Source organism: Peromyscus maniculatus, chromosome 9 (genome assembly GCF_049852395.1).
Source record: "Peromyscus maniculatus bairdii isolate BWxNUB_F1_BW_parent chromosome 9, HU_Pman_BW_mat_3.1, whole genome shotgun sequence".
In the NCBI taxonomy this organism is placed as follows: domain Eukaryota; kingdom Metazoa; phylum Chordata; class Mammalia; order Rodentia; family Cricetidae; genus Peromyscus; species Peromyscus maniculatus.
Window position 1 is genome coordinate 112778425 of NC_134860.1, and position 17256 is coordinate 112795680.

Genomic DNA, 17256 nt, shown 5'->3' on the forward strand with positions numbered 1-17256 from the left:
TGTCTGTAATATTTTTTTTTACAAACTTTCTAGGTGATCATACTTATACTTAGAAGCCATATCTAAGATTAACTATAATCTTACAGTTAATAAATCAGAGATTAGTAGGAGAAAATGACTTTGAAAAATAAAAACTGTAAATTGTAATAAAGTATTTGGTAAACTGACTAAAATGTTTTTTATTTATGCTCTTTGGGTATTGGACTGTTTTTTTAAATGTTTATTTCCACTTACTTAAAGCAATCATAATAATAATTCAACTGAGTGGGTAAAATAGTTCTGTCCATATGAATTTTCCTTCTAAGATCCTACCAATTTCTACTTTGAATTATCATTTTCTCTGTTTATTATTCAAATTAAAGTGAACTCTGTTTATTGACAATATTTCTAACAAAGATGATTGAAAATACCATGATTATAAATCAAAGATTAAGCAGTTGATGCAAATGTGTTTAATATATTGTATTATGTTTTCAAAATCTTCATTTGTAAGTATTTATGTTCAATTTGTGTAATTCTTTGGCATTTGTTTGAGATTTGTGTAATAGGAGAAGCCAATGATTTAACAAGTTTTTGGATAGAAAATAATTTAAACTCACATGACACAATTTCTTTACTCCATGTAACCCTTAATGACCTTTCTGTTTGAATTGAGAAGCCACAACTTTAGGTAGAGTTCTTCATGAAGAATGTCTGCATTTGTAGAACAAAGTAATTCTGGGTCTTTATCTCCTTCGTTTATCCTTTCCTTCCCCATACTTCTGAGGACTTCTGATTACTGTTTACCCTGTTTAGAGGGGCCAAGTGCAGAGAGACTCCAGCTGAGGAGAACAAACCTCACTCTACCCTTAACATCCTGAAATTATTCTTCCAACCTCATTACCTCTGTGGACACCTTCACCTTCTTTTGGTATTTTCTTTCCCCATGTCATGGCTCCCAAGTCTATTCCTGCTACATTTTTATTTAGCCAATGTTTTTGCTTCCAACTTCCATTGTTAGTGTACACATTTCAGTCATTTTATTATAAGGCAATGAGCAAAGAACTTTAAGTGCTGGGTCATTTAATTCTCACAAGACAACACTAATGTACTAAAGTAAATTTGTTGGTCTGTATGTTTTGTCTTGTGAATACTGAATTTTCATGGGTACCTTAACCTTTTTTACATGGTTGACTTAATATAGTATTTTCAATCATGACTCAGTCAGTTCTTGAAGTAAATGTAGACCAACAACGTTTTGTCAATGCAAACTCAATGTTTAAAATGTAGATATCCTTGCAATCTAGTTAATTGCTTATGCTGTATTCACTGTGGTTTTTCATTGGATCACTAGTGTTTGTTTGTTCCTTTTCTTATGAAAATTAAAAATTCACTTTACAAGAAGTGTTATTAATAGCTTGAAATTTTTAATTTATAGTTTCATAACAGTTTTGTGACATTTTTGTAAAGGTACTGATATATGTATTTTAATATTGAACTCCTGAATTAACCTAATATCAGTTATCTGGACTCAGTATTTTATAGATATGCTATTTTCTAAATTAATTTTTTCTTCAGTAAAAAAAATATAGCAAGAGCCACAGTGAAAAACTGTAGGCAGACTTCGCATTAGACATTCATTTTAAAAACATACCATTATTTAAAACAAATAATGCCATTCAATTTTCGGGAAAATTGAAACCAAGTGAATGTGTGTCATATTTAGGGGTGAAAACTATTATCCTTTTTATGGTAGGTTATAATACCATCACATCCATCCTGGAGAAACAATGCCAAAAACATCAACACACCAAATTGGTTGCCAAGATTGATTTTTATCATTTGTGGTAAGACTGGAGTGATTACGTTGGCTGTGTTTCTTCTCCTTCAGGCATTTGTTAGGAGGTGACTGATAAGATTATTCATGTGAACAGCTGTGCTGCTCCAGAGGCTTAGCGTAGAGATGCTTCTGTGTCATCCGAGTCTGTGAAATTGGGTAAAAGCAGGAGACCTGGAGCTCCTTGTGAATGAAAGAAAATGTCTCAAATATCTGTATCGTAAGGAGAGTTTTGTCTCTAAACAAAGTCTATTTTAACTCTAATAAGAGTGTCTTATACTCTCCTATAACACTGAGGTCAAAGGTCAAGCTCCTGATTGGAGATGAAACTGATCAGCTGCTGCCCTCTCTAATCTGCATCTCTGAAGGTCCATCTTCTCCAGCACACTTTCATTATCTTGAAACAAAATTGTTCTCTGGAAGGCATGCTGGTCCCCATTCTGTTCTCAGTTATCTGGGATTGTAAATTGATTGTTCAATGATTCACTTCCCTCTGGGCAGTGAAGTTCAGGTGACAGCCCTGTTAATTACCAGGGCTTGCATCCCCTGTTATTAACAGACAGAAAATCAAGTAACTCTGCCCGGATACCCAGGAATTCAGGATCTCTACATTAGCCCTGGAAACAGCCAGGAGCTGTTAACTACTCTAGTAAAATTAATAAGCCACATCATTTCTACTTTATCTTCATTTAATTAATGCTCTCTAATGCTTCTGGCACAATTCATTTTTTTTTCCTCTCTAGTTCTTATGATAAGGTAATCATTTCCTTAAATGATTATGACCAGGTTTTTAAAATCAAATAAAAACAGAGCAATTTTAGCTCTCCTAACTTGGTGCTTAGCTTACCATTTTCTATGCCAGCTGGGACTCTTTTCTCAGCAGTAATTTCCTTTTCCTCACTTCCACCCAACAGCTAACAGGAAAGCGGTTTTGCTTTTAATCTTTTGTTCTTTCTGATGCTACAGCGTTTAATTGTGTTTCTCCTATTCTTACAAAGCAAGTGATCTAGTTCTCATGTTAGGACCTTCATTTGAAGGCAGTCTGCTTTCCATGGCTCTGAATGGATCATGTACTAACCACTTGCTTTCCATACATCCTGGGTTTGCAGGTCACAATATTCCTTGTGGCTTGACACCTGACTGCTGCCAGTTGCTGTCCACTCTGTGTGATACATGTCCTGTTAGAGTTGTAAATATTGCCAAAATACACTTTTCCTTGAACAATTTTAAACTTTCTTTTTTTATTTAATTTTTTTCATTTTACATAGCAACCACAGTTACCCTCCCTTCTCCCACTCCCCCCTCCATCCCCCACCCTGACCCCACACCCCATCCACTTCTTGAAGTGCCGGTAAGGCCTCCCTTGGGGAGTCAACAAAGTCTGTCATGCCAAAATGAGGCAGGACCCAGCCCTTCCCCCTTGCATGAAGGCTGAGTAAGGTATTCCACCATAGGGAATGGGCTCCAAAATGCCAGTTCATGCACCGAGGATAAATCCTGGTCCTATTGCCAAAGGCCCCACAAACAGATCAAGCCACACAACTGTTACCACATTTAGAGGGCCTAGTTCGGTCCCATGCAGGTTCCCCAGCTGTCAGTCCGGAGTCTGTGAGCTCTCACTAGCATGGATCAGCTGTCTATGTGGTTTTCCCCATCATGATCTTGACCCCACTTACTTATATAATCCTTCCTCCCTTTTTTCAACCAGACTCCAAGAGCTTAGCCCAGTGCTTAGCTGTGGATCTCTGCATCTGCTTCCATCAGTTACTGGGTGATGATGACAATTAGGGTAGTCACCAATCTGATTACAGGGAAGGCCAGTTTGGGCACACTCTGTGCTATTGCTAGGAGTCTTAGCTGGGGTCATCCTTGTGGATTCCTGGGAATTTCCCTAGCACCAAGTTTCTCCCTAACCCCATTAAAAAACAAATAAAAACGAACAAACAAACAAAACCCCTCATACACTGAAATTAGCCTGATGAAAAACTGCACAACTCAGTGAACTTCAGAGTAGCCATTCAGAATGGACACTGGGAAGTTTCATATCAGATTATATACTTCACTATTGAATATATTTTATGAATTTACTCATCACCAAAAATCCAAAATCCATGAGTGAGAACTAGAAAAAAATTAACTGTATATCCTCTTCCATAGCTTGTATTCATTGCCTGCATTCAGTCCCGCCTCATCCCCAGTTTTTTCATACTCATACCACAATATAAATGGTTGAGAACTAGAGGATGTTAAAAATGGGATTTGTGGGCTTTTTATCTCAGAAATCTACTACAGAGGGTGAAAAGTCCATTATTAAAAAGAGTAATTTCCAACTAAATTCTTTTCTCCAGGTAACTATGCATACCACTTAGCCAAACCCCTACTTCCATCTCAGCATGTTTTAGTGGAATCAACTCCCTAATTTGTATGTTGAACCTCTAATTGGCTGTGCTACCTATAAAGCCTTTTACATTTATATTTCATATCTTTCTTCTGTTCTAATTTATTTTAGAGTAAAGTCTTTGTATTAATGGAGGTTGAAAATGATTAATATCATTGAGTATACATGAGTGTTTTTCTGAATATAACAGAACTATATATAGAGAAGTTAAGTCCATAATTCAGTGGTTCAACCCTCCTAATGCTGTAACCTTTTAACACTGTTCCTCCTGTTGTGGGAACCCTGAAACATAAAATTATTTTCATTGCTATTTCGTAACTGTAACTTTGCTACTGTTATAAATACAATGTATATATCTGTATATATTTTCCCATGGTCTTAGGAAACCTCTGTGAAAGGGTTGTTTGAGTCTCAGATGGATCTCAAGCCGCACATTGAGAACCACCGCCATAAATGGTACTGCACACCAAGATTTAGACTAGGAAGTAGCCTTGATGATAGGCTGCTGACAGTAGGCTCCTAAGTGAAGTTGAACACCCGACAGTATAGAAGAAGAGGTATGAATCCTAAAATTGCCTACTTGCCTCTAGCTCTGAATGCTGTTTTCTGTTTTTCTTTGGCTTAACAGCAAAATATCCCAGAATATACTTCATTGACATCGTGAAAAGTCCAGAGAGCTCTTCTAATTTCAAATGTGTTAAAACATATTAGTCAGCATCATCCTAACAAAGTGATGAGGGTGTAGTGTTGGGGATATATTCAAAAAACCCACAAATTTCTGAATTCACATGCTAGAGAGGTGGCTTAATGGTTAAGAGCAACTACTAATCTTGCATAAGACCCAGATTCAGTTCCCAGAACCCACATTGCAGCTCACCACCCTCTGTAATTCTAGCTCTAGAGGATCCCTTTTTCTTGCCTCCAAGGTATACATACACGTGATGACATACATTCATGAATGCAAACACCCCTGTAGATAAAACAGAAATACATCTTTTAAAAATGTATGAAGTCTGAATGTATAATTTTTTGTAAGGGGATAACTGAGACATGCCCATTCTTGAATGATAGAAATGAAAAGTATGGCTTTAAGTATGCTATGTGCGGAGTCACCACATGCATAGTCTCCATTTTGAGTCCTACGGGATGCATACAGGTGCATCTGATGTGTGAAGTTTGAACAAACAGGGAATAAATTTGTAGCACACTCAGCTGTAGACTATCTCACACAGCAGCCAGCCTCTAGTTGTCTTATTCTTGAATTCATTCTTACTAGGATTTTATTTTTCTTTAAACTGTAGTCCCTGGAGTGACCTTTCTATTATTTAAGGGTTCATAGCAAATACTACAGGAGATGTTGGGGCTTGCTCTCTTGATATTCAGTTGTCTCTTGTTAAGGGTTCATCATTATTCTCAGAGAGCTGTATTCTAAGAGGTGAAAATAGAAACCGCATTAGAAAATCCACTAGAAATCGTTTCATGCCTTGCCATTGGAATAAAACCAATTTTAGGATCTTTTCAATCACTATTGTGCCTGAAGAATGTTTAGTTATCAATCAGTCATAATTATAAGCAGTGTAAATTCTGCAGTGGAAGCACCCAGCCCTACTTAACATGTGAAAATCTGAAACGTATTCAATGAGTTTGTTCACACCCTTGCCCAGTTAAGTGCTGTTGAATCTAGGAAGCATATAGTGGGTGTGAACAATTTCTAGACTGTGTGTCAACCCTGAACGATACTAATTCACCAAGTGCATCTGACTCCCCAGATCTACTTGGGAGTTTTGGAGCTGGGAGATTTTAGTATGGAAAAATGAAGTAAAAATGACTGGTAACTTCTATGATTGGTAAATTTGTGATATTTTTATTGATGCTCCTGGCTGGTAGGAATTAAAAGCTACAGGTTGTCTCAGTGTGCACAAGTCATTGTCTCCTTTCACTTCTCTATCTCATGGTGCATCTCCAGAAACTTTGTGATCAGAGGATTGTGAGGTTTCTTTTCTCCCCCATGATCTGCCATAGAAAAGAAGGAATCCTTTCCTCACCACCTCTGGTTGGGGTGAAAGGCTAGCCTGAGCTGTGTTTCTTTCTCTGTCACTAGTTGGGCTTCTGCTGCTTCTGTGAATTATCCAGGGAACCCTCCCTCAACTCTCTTTCACTTTGGATGAATAAATAGGGGGATGCCATAGTAGTCCAACAATATTTCTTCAAAGAAGTTTTCTCATTTGGTCTTCAGCCTAAACTTCTGTATAGTTAAGGTGATGTCAAGCTGTGGGACCAAAGTTGTGTGTTACCTGTCATGGATTCCACCTCACCATGGAAGGCAAGGTCATGCATTCTCTTGTTCTCTGATGCAATGAACACAGAATAATAGTATGTTAAGAGTGTTTGGAGGTGGTGGGGGATCAGAAAACTAATTTCCTTGTGAAGATAATAACATTGCACTTTGAATAGAATATTAAGTTAGACAAGATATAGCCCTCATATTTGGAGGACTTAAAATGTAAAAACAGATAGAAGGCATGCTCAACGTATGTATATAGCAAGTCAGATTCTAAAATAAAAAAAATCATAAATTCTCACATTACTTCAAATAAGAGATAACCTATTGATTGAAGCTGTTCAGAAGTACTTAATTAAAAAGGGTTTTCACTCATCCATTTAATATAAATATATAGTAAATATGAGTAGATAATAAATTATAATATAAAATAATTAAAATGTGGGAAGACATAATTAATCAACATTGTTTAGTATCCGCTCTGTCCACACAATATTCTAGAAACTGGGATAGAAAAATTGAGATAGAAACTATCGATTGGATGCCATCTTCCACGGAGATCAGGAGGCAGAGGAGACAATTGGTGGTCAGACCTAACTGTAATTCACAAAATCTTTACAGTGTGTGGATTTCTTTCCTCTGCAGACTTGGGAGCATTGAACAGAATGGGAGTAGGTCTGCGCTTGAACGCAATGGGGAGACTTGGGTGGCCCCAAGCTGCATTCTCACTGTTGTAATTGCTCAGATTATGGATTCTCCCTCTATGCTCCTTTCACATCAGCTTCACTCGCTTGTCCTCACCACTTAAAGACAAACTGCTTCCCTTCGTTGTAGTGCACCCATTCATTCAGAAAGCTGTCAGTATTCACAGCTGGTAGCCACCTGCAAATGACCTCTAGGCACATTCATTAATTATTCAAGTTTTAATTTTTTTTTTGTAATCTCATGTGTGAATACAATGTACTTTGACTATCTCCATTGCTCTGGTGCTCCTTGCCCCACGACAACTCTTCTTACATCCATTAACTTTTACTTATAACAGTTTTCACATAATTAAAATGTAGCTGAAATATCTCCCTAATATGTGAAATTTGTTAAAGTGTTTACATAAGGAATTCAGAATGTTAGCTGCCATAGGGTAGAGATTGCATAGATGTCATATCACTATGATTAAGATCTGCTCATTTACCTCAGTGTCAACATAATTATTGTTATGAGCTCCCATGATTGGATGAATTATATCCTATATCAGGATAACATTATTTGGAAATATCAGCATATGTGAAGGATAGTTTGTCAGTTAGTAAAAACAGAACGGGTTGGGGAGATGCCAGGGCAGTAAATAATGTGCACTGTTTTTGTAGAAGATTTGAGTTGGGGTTCCAGTACCCATACTGATCAGTTAAAAAACCCATGTAATTCTAACTTCAGGGGCTCTGACTCCCTTCTTGGCCTCCCTTGGCAACTTAAGTACATATACTCCACACAGACACATGTGCGTATACATAATGTAAAATTAAAAAAAAAACTAAAAGTAATTACAGTGCACATATAGGACTTGGGGTGGGAGATGCTTCATTCCTAAATACTAAATAGGAAACTATTTTACTAGGGCTAGAAGTAGAGAAAATATGTTTTTAAGAGTTATTCAAATACTCCAGCGTGGGGAAAAAGGTTGTGTCTTTTTACCCATATAGTGGATGAATTTTCTGAAGAGAGAAATAATTAAAATTAAAACAAAAAGTTTCAGAGATAAAAGGGAAATTTTCCTAAGCAGGGGTTTGGAAGTAGTCGATCTTTGGCTAGGCTTAGCTTTAATCATATTGAACTATTAGTTGACCAGAAGGTCATGCTAAACCTCCAGCATACCACCCGGCATATTGTTGTGGGAAACAGAACAGTTCTAAGGCAGATGTACCTATTGCCATTTCTCATCACCCATTGAGTTCCCCAAGGAAATCTATATTGTAAACAGAATGTCCTGAACATAATAGAGTTGGACACCAGCCATGACTCTGTGTCGACTGTTTTCTTGCATGCTGACACCATTCAAATAGACTATTTTTAATTTATTACATGCTTCCATCAGAGGCTGTGACCAGAGAAGGGTAAAAAGGGAAGCGAGATAAGAGTTCATTGAAGTGGGAAACTAAAGGGCCTCTTCCAGTCTGTGTAACACAGAAGCTGTTCTCTCTGGGGGTCTGATTTTCATCACAGCTACCCTGACATGTGACTCTCAGATTGTGTTATTGCAAACAGTAGCAATCTTACAGTGTTCTAGTGTTCTTCTTTACAGTAAGAGTGATTTAATACTTATCCTTCATAGTCACACTCAAATTATACCTGCAGTATGGTTTCTTTTAAATAAAACATATAAAAATACTTATGCTCAAACTAGGTCCTATATTTCTGTATGATAGTACATTTATTAGTCAGTGATTGTTACATGCAAGAAGAGATATCAGAAATGTAGTCATTCATTTATATTTTCTCTTCAAATAGATCCCACTATAGTCTCATTTAATTTATATGCACAACTCATCAATTACATGCACATTTTATTGTTAAGTCCCCAGATCCATATCCTCTGATGTATTTCTCAAAATAAGTGAACTTTGTTAGAAGTTGTGAAAAAAGTTTGCAACACCTCATGGCAGAATTATTTCCACATTAATAAAGGTGGCAGTAGTAATATATTGCCCTTTACATTTTGGCTTGTACAATTAATATGATTTTGTGTTATATTTTCCAGAAGTTTTAATTTTCTCCACACTACTCTGAAATAATTTTATTTCTTTGTTTACTTGGCAAGACCCACGAATACAAATTATTTGTGTTTAGTGATGGAACTTTGAAAAGTAGAATAATCAATTTTAAACGTAACAACATCCATAGAAGATGCCTGTTATAAACCTTTGAGTTACTGAGTAATTCAAGAATCTTAGAATTATGAAGGAGATGGATCTCACATTTGGAAAGTGTCCTGAACCACATTTCAACCTACACAGAAAGAGCTTTAAGTGGTGGCTAGGAGAAGATGGATCATATGTGAGATCACACTCTGTGCAAACTTCTAGAGTTGCTTCATTGACAAATAAAATGTAGATACATTATTATAAATGGAAAACCAGTCAGTTCTAAAAAAGGCTGCATAACCAATGCATTCCATCTATCAGCAGGGACCAACCTGTACCTGAATGTGATACAAAATGATCCATTCTTGGGTCTTAGTTATATCAAGAAAGATCTTCTATAAAGTAATACTTCTTGCTAGTCACAAAGGTAGAAATAATATACATGTGGGAGGATGTAAACACATTCATAGGAACTGTATAAAGTAAATATGAAATTATAATTGCATGTATCGATGGAATGTTTGTCATTTTATTGCTACAAAGAAAATCTAGACATTTAGATGCATCGAATCAGTAAAACAACAAGAGCTTAGATATGCTTAACCAATTATCATCTTTTAGTGAGCAAGATATATTTAAATACCAGAATTGTTGCTAAGTAAAAACGGTATATGGTACATTGGCTCAGAATTGAATCGGGGTTAAGTTGACATCATTATTATCAAACTGGAATATGTTTTTCCACAGAGAAAAGTGATGCAGCGTGGGTGGAAAGAACTATAGCATAAAATGGTACAATTGTGTAGTAGTAGTATTAGAGTTTCCTAAAAACAGAACCAAGCCCTTCTTGCTTTGAAACAGTTTGTTATACACATGTACATACACATACACTCGTACATGGATAAGTATATATACTGTATACACATATATTTAAAATTGACTATATGCATATGAATTGTTATGTACATACATACTATGTGTATGTATAATGTTAATTTTCATTACTGGAGCAAATAACTTAGATTAATCAATTTATAGAAAGAAAGGGCTCACTGTTTTAGACATATCAGTCTTTGACTGGGCATATGGGTTTGGGTCTGTTGTAGACGTGTGTGGCTTCACATATGTGGCAGAGAAAAACATTTTGACTCTTGTCTAGGAAGCACAAAGCATAAAGAATTAGGCTCCCAATTTCCATTCAAGGACATGGCCTTTGTGACAGGAAGAACTCCTGCTAGGCCCTACTGTGGTAGACCGTTGAATCTACTCTGAGAAAAAAGATAAAGAAATAATAGGATAAATGGATAGATCATTGAATCTATTCTAAAAAGGGGAAGATATAAAAATGACAAAAGGTAGATTACTGAATCTATTATGAAAAGAAAAAAGAGAGAATATGTATATGATAAGATAAAAGGTCAATATTTGAATCTACTTTTAAAAACGTGAACTACTTGTTTTAAATAGGATAAATAATGAAATTTTTTTATCTGAATCTGTCAAATGTTAATGGATTAGATATTGTTAATGTAATTCTCGACTGTATATATTGTATATACTTATTGGATATAGTTTTTCTTGTATTAGTCATAAGCTTTTTTAAATTTTAGACAAAAAAGGTGAAATGTGGTGATATTGTGTTCCCCAAAATATTGTGCAAGCTAATATACTTATCTGGGGTCAGAGAACAGAACAGCCATTAGATATAGAGACCAGAAAATGGTGGTATACACATCTTTAATCCTAGCATTCCAGAGGCAGAGATCTGTCTGAATCTCTGTGAGTTCAAGGCCACACTGGAAACAGCCAAGCATGGTAAAAAGAACCTTTAATCCCAGGAAGTGATGGCAGGAAGCAGACAGGTATTTAAGACATGAAAACCAGGAACTAGAGCTGGTTAAGCTTTTAGGCTTTGAGCAGCACAGTTCAGCTGAGATCCATTTGGATGAGGATTCAGAGGCTTCCAGGCTGAGGAAACAGGATCAGCTGAGGAATTGGTGAGGTGAGGAAGCTGTGGCCTGTTCTGTTTCTCTGACCTTCAAGCATTCACCCCAATACCAGGCCCTGGATTTGTTTTTATTAATAAGAACTTTTAAGATTCGTGACACACCCTACCTCTTAAAGATCCTAGCTTCTCATAGTGGCAACAAGCTAGGCATCAAGAATTGACTACATGAACTGTTGGAGAACTCTTATGATCCAAACTACAGAAGCAGATTGCTGATAAACATGAGGTAGTCTAACAGTGGGGCTGCATACTTAGACCATTACAGGAGCTAGTTATTTCAAAATCCCCAGGAAAGATGAGCAAGCTGACAGAAGTCATGTTGCAATCTTAAGTCTAAAGGTAGTCAGGACACAGAACTTCTTAATTTTCTGGAGACTTTAGTCTTTCCCCCCCAAGACTTCTACTGAAAGACAGAGGCCTCTCCATAGTGTGGATGATAAAATGCTTTAGTCTATGTCTACAAGCTTAATCAATAACCAAATCTGAAAATAACCTTTTATACCAATATAAAGACATAAAAAAAATCTAATCAGTGAATACAATATCCTAGGTGTGTTACCAAGTAAAATTAACAATCACTAGCAATGTTTTCAGTGAGGAAGGAGAAACTGTTCTCATGGGCTGGTGTTGCAGACCTGGGGTCAGGAAGAGGCTGTGTTAGGTAAATACTGGGGAAAGCATCTATGAAGAGATGATTTATGATAGCATATGGGAAGACCCAACTTCTCCAAGTAGAGAGAGTTTCATGCTTCATGTGTCTGCAGAACAGAAAGGAATCCGAAAGGTGAGGAGCAGATATACAAAGGACAAAGGTTTCTCTGGGTTAAGACTCTATAAGAGGTAAATATCAGGATACTGCAGTGATGGATGTACTTGGTGTTTCATTCTAGGTGCTTTGAGAAGTCCTTGGGCATTTCAAGCTGCAGTGGGTGACCATTAAACAGCTTTCTGCCTGCATTCACATTCAACTCGATCACTTCTGACACCGACAGTAGTGGCTTCTCACACATCAATAGCATCTCCAGCTCTTTTCAGACAGCAGCTGCATCTCCTCCAATTCAGCTCAGTCTGGCACTAATTACAATTAGTAGAGAGTCTACAAGTTGAGAGCCTTACTCCACACCATTCACAAGTAGTGATTCACAAGTTCCCCACAGCTTGTGTGTGATGTAGCTACATTTTGATGACTATCACAGTCACATTCTTTGGTTTCGTAATTGCTAGAGTGGCTTACAGAATTCAGAAGTGCTTTGCTTGTTTTCAGTCAGGTAATAGAAACAATCCAAGAGTAGCTAAAAGGGAGAGCTGAGAACTGATGCCCAGGACAAAGGGTTGTCTGGGATAAGGCTATGCCCAGACTAAGTGTCAGGCTACAGCAGCCAGGGTCAGACAGATGCTCCTCAGCACACTGGCTCCCAGTACTTCCATGAAATCAGCAACTTGAATGTTCTCTGAACACAAAGGTCTTGATATTGGTGGAGACATCATGAAGGCATGATGAATCAATGATTAATGTTCATTGATCATCAGCTGAATCATTCTTACATCTCCTCTCTATTCTCTAGAGCAGGAAGAGAAAAGTTGAAAATTCCAAGTTGCTAATCATTCTTTGATCTTTCTGGTGACCAGCACTCATGCAGAGGCTATCAAGTGTCTCCTCACTTAATAAAAGGAGTTTCTTTTCTTTTCTTTTCTTTTTTTTTTGAATAACACCTTATCTTTTATTATTTTTTATTAAGAAATTTTTTTATTAATCTTACATACCAAACACCGATCCCCTCTCTTCCTTCCTCCCACGCCCCTAGCCTTCCCCCAAACCCATCCCACTTCTGAAAAGGCAAGGCCTCCAATGAGGAGTCAGCAGAACCTGGTACATTCAGCTGAGGCAGGTCCAAGCTCTCCTCACCCTGCATCAAGGCTGTACAAGCTGTCCCACCTTAGGTAGTGGGCTCCAAAAAGCCAGAACATGTACCAGGGATCCGACTGTCAGGGGGCCCCCAAGCAGATCAAGCTACACAACTGTCTCGATTATGCAGAGGGTCCAGTCCAGTCCCATGGAGGCTCCACAGCTATTGATCTAAAGTTCGAGTTCCCACTAGCTTGCTTTGGTTGTCTCTGTAGGTTTCCCCATCGTGATCTTGATGCCCCTTTCTTATAGAATCTCTCTTCCTTCTCTTAGACTGGATTCTTAGAGCTCGGCCTGGTGCTTGGCTGTGGATCTCTGCATCTGCTTCCATCAGTTACTGGATAAAGGTTCTATGATATCAGTTAGGGTATTCACCGATCTGATTACTGGGGTAAACCAGTTCAGGTACCCCCTCAACTATTGCTGGTAATCTAAACTGGGGTCATCCTTGTGGATTCCTGGGAACTTCCCTAGCACCAGGTTTGTCCCTAACCCCATGATGTCTCTTTCTATCAAGGTATCTCTTTCATTGCCCTCCCACTCAGTACCTGTTCCCTTATGTTCTCACCCCCCATCCTCTACCCTCTATTGACCCCCCTCACCCCTAGTTTTCTCATGGAGGTCTCATCTATTTCTCCTTCCCAGGATGATCTATGAGTCTTTCTTAGGGTCCTCCTTGATAGCTAGCTTCTCTAGAGCTGTGGGTTGTAGTCTGGTTATCCTTTGCTTTATATCCACTGGTATCATGAGTGAGTACATACCAAGTTTGTCCTTCTGAGTCTGGGTTACCTCACTCAGGATGATATTTTATAGTTCCATCCATTTGCCTGAATATTTCATGATGTCATTGTTTTATACTGCTCAGTAGTAGTATATTGTGCATATGTACCACATTTTCTTTATCCATTTCTCAATTGAGGGGCATCTAGGTTGTTTCCAGGTTCTGGCTATTACAACTAATGCTGCTATGAAAATAGTTGAGCAAGCGTCCTTGTGGTATTATTGAGCATTCCTTGGGTATATGCCCAAGAGTGGTATCATTGGGTCTTGAGTTAGATTGATTCTCAGTTTTCCGAGAAAAAGCCATACTGATTTCCAAAGTGGCTGGACATGTCTGCACTTCCAGCCACAATGGAGGAGTGTTCCCTTGCTCCACATCTTCTCCAACATAAGCTGTCATTAATCAGTGCTTTTGATCTCAGCCATTCTGACAGGTGTAAGATGGTTTCTCAGAGTCATTTTGGTTTTCATTTCCCTGATGACTAAGGATGTTGAGCAATTCCTTAAACGTCTTTTGGCCATTTGAGATTCTTCTGTTGAGAATTCTCTGTTTAAATCTGTAGCCCATTTTTTAATTGGATTGTTTGGTATTTTGATGCCTAGTTTCCTGAGTTCTTTATGTATTTTGGAGATCATCCTTCTGTCAGATATGGGGTTGGTAAAGATCTTTTCACATTCTGTAGGCTGTCGTTTGGTCTTATTTACTGTGTCCTTTGCCTTACAGAAGCTTTTCAGTTTCAGGAGGTCCCATCTATTAATTTTTGCTCTTAGTGTCTGTGCTACTGGTGTTATATTTAGGAAGTAGTTTCCAGTGCCAATGCATTCAGGCTACTTCCTTTTTACTCTTCTGTCAGGTTTAGTATAACTGGATTTATGTTGAGATCTTTGATCCACTTGGACTTGAGCTTTGTGCATGGTGATAGATATGGATCTATTTGTATTATTGTACATGCCACCATCCAACTACGCCATCACCATTTGTTGGAGATTCTTTCCTTTTTCCATTGTAGAGTTTTGGCTTCTTTGTCAAAAATAAATTGTTCATAGGTGTGCAGATTAATGTTAGGATCTTCAATTTGATTCCATTGGTCCATGTGTCAGTTTTCATGCCAATACCAAGGTGTTTTTATTACTATAGTTGTATAGTAGAGCTTGAGGTCAGGGATGATGATGCCTCCAGAGGAGACTTTATTGTACAGAATTCTTTTAGCTATCCTGGATTTTTTGTTTTTCCATATGAAGTTAAGTATTCTTTCCAGGTCTGTGAAGAATTGTGTTGGGATTTTGATGGGGATTTCATTGACTCTGTAGATTGCTTTTGGTAAGATTACCATTTTTACTATGTTAATCTTAACTACACATGATCATGGGAGATCTTTCCATTTTTGATATCTTCTTCAATTTCTTTCTTTAGAGACTTAAAGTTCTTGACATAGAGGTCTTTCACTTGCTTAGAGTTACCCCAAGGTATTTTATATTATTTGTGGCTACTGTCAAATGTGATGTTTCTCTGATTTCTTCCTCAGCCCATTTATCATTTGTATATAGGAGAGCTACTCATTTTTTTTTAGTTACTCTTGTAACCCACCACACTACTGAAGATGTTTATCATCTGTAGGAGTTCCCTGGTAGAATTTTTGGAGTCAATTAGAGTACTATATTGAATAGATATGGGGAGAGTAGACAACCTTGTCTTGTTCCTGATTTTAGTGGAATCACTTTGAGTTTCTCTCCATTTAATTTGATGTTGGCTGTCAGCTTGCTGTAAATTGCCTTTATTGTGTTTAGATATGTTTTCTCCAAGACCTTTATCATGAAGGGGTGTTGGATTTTGTCAAAGGCTTTTTCAGCATCTAATGAGATGATCATGTTTTTTTTTTTCTTTCAGTTGTTTTATATGGTGTATTACACTGACAGATTTTCATATATTGAACCATACTTGCACCTCTGGGATGAAACCTATTTGATCATGGTGGATAAGTTTTTTGATGTGTTGTTGGATTTGGTTAGCCAACATTTTATTGAGTATTTTTGTATCAATGTTAATGAGGGAGATTGGTCTGTAATTCTCTCTCTTTGTTGCATCTTTGTGTGGTTTTGGTATCAGGGTAACTGTAGCCTCATAAAAAAGAGTTTGGCAGTGTTCCTTCTGTTTCCTGTGTGAAACAATTTGAAGAGTATTGGTATTAGCTCTCCTTTGAAATTCTGGTAGAACTCTGTGCTGAAACCAACTGGTCCCAAGCTCTTGTTGGTTGGGAGACTTTTATTGATTGTTTATATTTCTTTACATGTTAAAATCTATTTAAATTGTTTATCTGGTCTTGATTTAATTTTGCTATGTGGTACCTATCCAGAAAATTTCCATTTCTTTTAGATTTTCCAATTTTGTGGAGTACAGATTTTTGAAGTATGACCTGATGATTCTCTGGATTTCTTCATTGTCTGTTGTCCTATCTGCCTTTTCATTTCTGATTTTGCTAATTTCGATGCTCTCTGTCTGCCTTTTGGTTAGTTTGGATAAGGGCTTGTTTATCTTGTTGATTTTCTCAAAGAACCAACTCTTCATTTCATTGATTCTTTGTATGTTCTCTTTGTTTCTGTTTTATTGGTTTCAGACCTCAATTTGATTATTTCCTGATATCTGTTTCTCTTGTGTGAGTTTGCTTCTTTTTGTTCTAGAGCTTTCAGGTTTGCTGTTAAGTCACTGATGTGAGATTTCTCCAACTTCTTTATGTACACATTTAGTGCTATGAATTTTCCTCTTAGCACTACTTTCATAGTATCCCATAAGTTTGGGTATGTTGTACATTCATTTTCATTGAAGTCTAAGAAGTCTTTAATTTCTTTCTTTATTTCTTCCTTGATGCATTGGTGATTCAGTTGAACATTATTCAGTTTCCATGAGATTGTAGACTTTCTATAATTTTTGTTGTTGTTGAAATCTAACTTTAAGCCATGGTGGTCCAATCAAATATAGGAAGTTATTTGAACCTTTTGTATCTAATGAGATTAGTTTTGTGAGCAAGTATGTGGTTGATTTTAGAGAAGGTTCCATGGGGTGCTGAGAAAAAGGTATATTCTTTTGTGTTAGGGTGGAATGTTCTATCTATTAAGTCCATTTGAGTCATAACATCTGTTAGATCCCTTATTTCTCTGTTAAGTTTATGTCTGGCAGATCTGTCAATTGGTGAGAGTGGGATGTTGAAGTCTCC

General features: G+C 37.3%; 1 protein-coding gene across 3 annotated transcripts in view; it reads left to right on the top strand.

Moving 5' to 3' along the window:
* Gpc5 (glypican 5) overlaps positions 1 to 17256 on the top strand; it is a 1351527-nt gene that overhangs the window by 309288 nt on the left and 1024983 nt on the right. The window lies entirely within an intron of this gene.